Here is a 5,860-nt window from a genome sequence, read left to right as displayed (position 1 = left end):
GAGAGGATGGAGGTGATAGTATCTGGTCAGCTGTGCCATTTCTTGTTGTTTGATCCAGGAACTGGGCAGTGGTACAGAAAGGGCTTATCCTCCTTCCCTGAAAAATCCACCCAGATAAAGCCTTTTTTGGCTTAGAAAGTATGCGGTGGGAGGGGGGGAAATCAGATATGCGATTCGACATCCACGGATCTGTGTTCGCTTTTGGAAACGTTGGTTTTTCTCTGTGAATTACACCAATTTCTCCCCAACTGCAGTTTCACAGCTCCTTGCTAAGTGCTGAGTGCGCTGCAGTCTGCTTCTCACCTCTTCTTTTCAGACCTTGGCTTGTTTGCACAAACAACAGGCTCTGAAATGAAATTCTAGATGTCATTGAAATGGTCATGACGGGTCCTGACTTTGCCCTGTTGTTACCAGCTGTGATGGTGCTGTTGGGTTGGGCCAGGAGGAGAACCAGGAGTGAGGTTTTTAAGAGTTGTATTTGGGGATTTTATTCAGGATGTAGGAACTTCGCAAGGGGAATTGTGCTTTTAGTAGGAGAAGGGCTGTGTAGATAACACGGTGGAAACTAGTTTGGCAACGTTGTGTAATAACCAGAGATCCTCTGGTGCACAGCTTTAGGGCTTAACTTTCATAAGCACCTGAAACCACCTCCAAGCCCATCTGAGTCAGTGGAGACATAGCCCTTCTGGAAAAAAACCCCAGCCTTTCTCCCACTGTATCTAGTTCCTCACTCTGTAGTCAAGTTCTCGTGTAACTAGGTAATTCTGCTTTTTCCTGAAACGAAATATTGAGTGTACCTTTGAATATTAACAGCTGTTATATGATCTGGGCATTGCATGTCCTATTCAGCAAAGTATTTAACTCTGGAGCATTTACTACAGCAGTGAACTCCCCTGCATGGCTGTCTGCTGACAAGCCTTGGACTTGCCCCAGTCAAATATCTCCTGGGGGAGTGGAGTTGGAGACTTGTGGACTGGATTGGCCACCCTGTGCCTGCTGTAGGATGCTGAACTTCCTCTCTCCCTCTTCTCTGCCCTGAGCATGAAGATTGCCCGGTCCTCACGGCAGGGTCTCTTGCATTTGTAGACTCAGAAATAACAAAGGTTTGAAACCAGCGCAGATCCGTGGCTTTTTGAGAGCATCAGCAAACACCAAATCAGAGGCAGAGCTGCTCTCTGCGAAGGAAACCCAGAGAACTGAAAAGCCGGAGTGCAAAAAGGCTTTATCAGGTCTGAGAAATACGACATCATTGGCAGCTTGGGTGTGAAAGGGATCACGAGGATGGGAACTGAGTTACTTCTCCATCTTCTTCAAGGTGCTCCTGTCAGCTTCAACAAAGGCAGCTGGTATTTGTGGGCCCCTCTGTGCCTTGTAATGCTCTGTGGGCATCCTGCAGCGCCTTTGGGACCCCTGCGAAGTGATGACTTCCCGCATGAGCAAGTGCCGCCACGTCCTGGGACGTTGGGGGTGGCATCTCTACAAGGAGCGTTGCGTTCATCTGGGTCGCAAAGCCGGGGGCTTTGCCGTGGGTTGCGAGCGGGGTGGGAAGCTGCTCTGAACCAAGTGACAGCAGATTTCCTGCTGTAAACTTGTCAGGTTGATGACTAGCACCATCTAGGCCTCGTAGGCAAACTAGCACTCGTGCCCACTTTTTGGTAGAGCTTCTGTAGGGTAAGAGGGCGGTTGGCAGCCCCGGAGCTGGCCGGTGCCCCTGCGCGTCCATGCTGCTGCGTGACCGGTGCTGCTCCTGCCTCTTGTGTCCAGCAACCCGGCTTTCGCACGGGGCACTTCTGAAAGCGAGCGGGGGTCTTGCCTTCCCCCCCTGCTTTCACCTCCGAGGATGTCTTAGGAGCTGGGGTATAAGGCGCTAATGCTGGTAACTGAAGCCTTAGCGATCCAAGAAGGCGTTGAACATGAAGCTTCCCGAGAGCATCTCTTCTGAGAGAGCAGTGAGTGGATTTTCGTTGTGAAATTTTAAAAATGAACAAACAAGCCTTCCTTGATCTAAAGGCTTTTCCCCTGTGAGTGTATCCTCTCGCTAACGAGGCACGAAACCTCTCATAGCCATTCTGCTTATTTCATGACTTTTAGATTCCCAGTACTCTTGCAAATCTTGGTCTCGGAGTTGGGACCTGTGTTAAAATAGCACCTCCATATTCTGCAGCAAGGCCTCGTTAGGGTCTGCTTAGCTGTTGCATAATTTTCTGGCTTTCCTGGTGTCTGTGCTTCCCCACTCCCTCCCGTCACTCTTGCAAGCCAACGACCATGTGATGGCAAAGTCAGAACCTTGCAGTAAGATTTCTCTTTCTCGATAAGTCAGTGCTTTTAGAAATCTCTGCGCTTTTCTGACTGGGTTGTCCTGTGTTTTCCTAGAACTGGCAGTTACGTATCACTTCATGACTTTGTCCTTGCCTCAGAACTTGCAAAATCTATTTCTAGGTGCTGTTGTCTGATTAACCTTCACCAGAAATCCTAACCGAAATGTATTCATTTGACTTCCTTTTTCTGCTGCCTCTTTCTCTTTAAAGTGCCTTTGCATGTGAGCTGCTTTTTAAAAGGTCTTTGCGTATGAGCTTTTTCCAAACCCTGCCTTGTTGCCTGCTTGATTTTATTCCCTCCCTTTGTCTGTCCTATATTTTTTCCCTTGTGATGTTGTCTAAGATAGGAACAAGCCCACGTTGGATTGCAAACCCACGGCAGGGGAAGCAGAACAAAGTGAGAGTTGCACAAAGTAGGAAATTTATTCTCCTTCTGAAAAAAGATGCTTTGATTGTTTGTCAGTGGAGTTACCCCAGCTGATACAGCTGTAGCTGAAGCCTTTTAGGCCCTTTGGAGGCTAGGGTGGAGGGGAGTTGATTTTTGTGTGCTGTCCCTCTTCTACAACAGCCTGCACTGTCTTTCTGGGTTCAGCTCATGCATCGTTTCCTAACTGAATGGTAAGGAAATATGAAATTTTTGGGTGTGCTGGTAGATCTTGCTGATGGCAAGTGGAGACAAAGCCAGGGAAGAACCTGGAGTCGCGGTGGTATGCTCAGAGATGGAGCTCTGCTGTTTGCCCTGCAAAACATGTTTGGACCCCACTTGAGTCTGGCACGCGTGCTGAAACACTGGGTTTGTGTGATCGCGTATCTTGTGAAATGTTCCTTTTCGGAGCGGTATCATTCTCCCGCTTTGCAAGTAGGTGATCCTCGGTGCCAAATGAGGAAAAGATATTCAAAGAAACGGCATGGCGTGCGCCAGTCCCGTAGGTTGTTCATCACTGCAAAGGCTACAGGAGCTCTCGGAGAAACCAGCTGGTTTCAGGAGTGCTCCCTGAGCGAGCTGTGCAAACTCAGGTGCTGGTCCTTTCCCGGACAAATAGATTTAGCTCTGTTTGAGGTGCACACATGCAGATGCTGGCAAACCTCCCATGTGTGACTCTACAGGAAGAGCCTGAGCGAGCACAGGGCTTTTCTTTATTTTCCTCTCTGTTTTTTGATTCGGTGTGGGAGAAGGGAGTCCAAGCTCTAAACAGAGCAAGAGGTTAGGGTAGAGCACAGCAGAAGAAGGTGAGAAGGATGGGCACAGGGAGACGCTTGACCAAAGGCTTGTGGTGTTTGTTAGCAAGTCTGGCTCACCCATGGAGTGTCTGTTGTATTTGAGTCATCTGCAGTGCAGAAGATCAGGTAGAGGTGAGGAGGCGACAGCTCGGTGTCATGGGAAAAGGGCCTCCTGAGCTCCAGACCTTTGTTCCTGGGTCAGTGCTTCCTGGCTTGGGTATTCCCAAGGGAAAAGCAGTACTGGTAATGTGAAGTGCTCTGTGGAAATAAAGATCGATGCTTTCCACAGGAAAAAAAAAAGAAGAAAACAGCACATGCTTTCATTTCAAAGGGACTTTAATTATTCTGAAAGCTAAAGAAACTGACTCTGGAGTTTTGTGGGGGATTTTCTTGTCCATTTTCCTTACCTTTTTCTCTTTTTCCCCTCCCTGCCCAGTCTCTCTCATGCTTCTTTTTTTTTCTTTTTGATAGTGAAGGTGGGAAAACCAAACCATTCTCTTAATTTTATTTTAAAATGTGGTAGTTAACTTCTGTAAATAAATAAATAGTGGTCAGCGTGGTTGAAAACTTCCTCTCTCCCCGTGACAGAAAGCATGCTTTGGGGAAAAAAACTGTACTTCTTCCCTGTAGTCAAGACATCTCGATTCCCTAAACTTCCTTACTTTCTCTGCTTTCATCTCCCTTCTGATCCTCTGTGACTGTGCGGTAAGTGCTGATAAAGGGTTATTTAAAGGTATTGTGAAATGCAACATTGTGTTCCCTATCTCGCTCCCGAGTTTACAAACCTCCTTTCACTTTGTTTGGTCGTCCTTTGGCTCCATGAAGTAGGACCAGCTGAAGGAGATGACCTGGTCACGATACAGCATTTGCCTTCATAGAAACAGCATTAATTGCAGCTGGAGCTGCTCAGGCTTAACCAGGCTCTGAGCTAGGACTTGTGTGTTTGGGGATGATGGTACATCCCAGACAAAAATGTACGTAGCTGTGCGGTGCTGTGGCTTCTACCCACGTATCGAGCAGGACTCAAGTTTGTGAGAAGGCAACTGGGTGAAACGTGCAGAGAAGACTTTGTACAAACGCAGCTAACCTTTTACCGGCATGTGTCTAGGAAACTGAAAGCTGCGTGTTTTGGCATGTGCAGCGTTTGACAGTGAAGTGCTGCTTAAATGTTTTTCTTCTCTGCCAATGGGTGGGAATCTGATGGCGAGGCAGCGAGGGCTGTTTGCTCATCGGAGGCAAGTGGGAGAGCGCTGCCTTCTCCGCGCTTCACCTTCTGCTCCCGATGCCTGATCCAATGGAAAATAACTCTGCTCTCAAACTGGTGTGAAGAATGCTTTTTTAGTGGATACCTCAGGACTGAGACTGCTCATCTGTAGGCCGAGGCGGTGCTCCTTAGCAATAAACTGTACCCGGCTGTGGAAGAGCAGTTTCCTGGGGACTTGAGTGTGGGCATGGGCTGCTTTAACGAGCTTCAGCGCGATTAAGGCTTCTGCTGTGTGTGCAGTCTCCATCTGCCCTCCTGCCAGCAAGCCCGGGATCGCCTCTCCCTTCTGGGGAGCTCGAAGGCATCGTGCCTTCGCCACCGGCGTGCTGGGATCGGGTGAGCCATGGACAAGATCCAGGAACGGAGAACATCCACGAAGCCTTGGCTGAACCCCGCGGCCTTCTGTGGGGAATACATCCAGGTGGGTTTCTTGAAACCAAGAGGCCCGGTGTCGCCGCGTTTCCCGGGGGAGAGCACGAGAGCGTGGTAGTGCCTTTCTCCGGGGGGAGAAGTATTTTTATGCGCGAGTTTCTCGGTATGGGGACGAGCAGGGAGCTCCGCTGAGGAGAGCACTGGGGTGCGAGGAGGGAAGCGCTGGGCTCTCCCCTGTGCCGCTGAGCCCCAGCACCCTCCTCCCTCACCTTCACCTTCCTTTGCCTGATAACCTCCCTTGTTTTGCCAGATTTCTCTAATTTTTAAACATTTTTTTGGTTTTTTGTTTTTGGGTTTTTTTTTTTTTTTAAAAAACATTTTAATGTTCTGCAGCTCGCTCCAGCCCGTGCCCCGCCGGGGCTGGGGGACCCCACTGGGGCTGGGGGACCCCCGCGGGTTCTCAGCCCCGCTCTCCCCACGCTCCCCCCCCCCACCTTCCCCGGCCCGCAGGCTGGCGGGGGTGTCTGTGTGCGGTGTGTTCCGCCTTATTCGTAAGACTCGACTCGAACGTCTTACCCGGGCCGCAGCCCCCGCCTCGGGCTCCCGGCAGGCCGGGACCGCCTGCGCCGAGCCGAGGGGCCGGGCCGGGCCGCGGGCACATGGCTGCGAGGGGCGCGGGCGGGCG

The sequence above is a fragment of the Harpia harpyja genome, chromosome 19 (assembly GCF_026419915.1).
Source record: "Harpia harpyja isolate bHarHar1 chromosome 19, bHarHar1 primary haplotype, whole genome shotgun sequence".
NCBI classification, from domain to species: domain Eukaryota; kingdom Metazoa; phylum Chordata; class Aves; order Accipitriformes; family Accipitridae; genus Harpia; species Harpia harpyja.
This window is presented reverse-complemented; position numbering follows the sequence as displayed.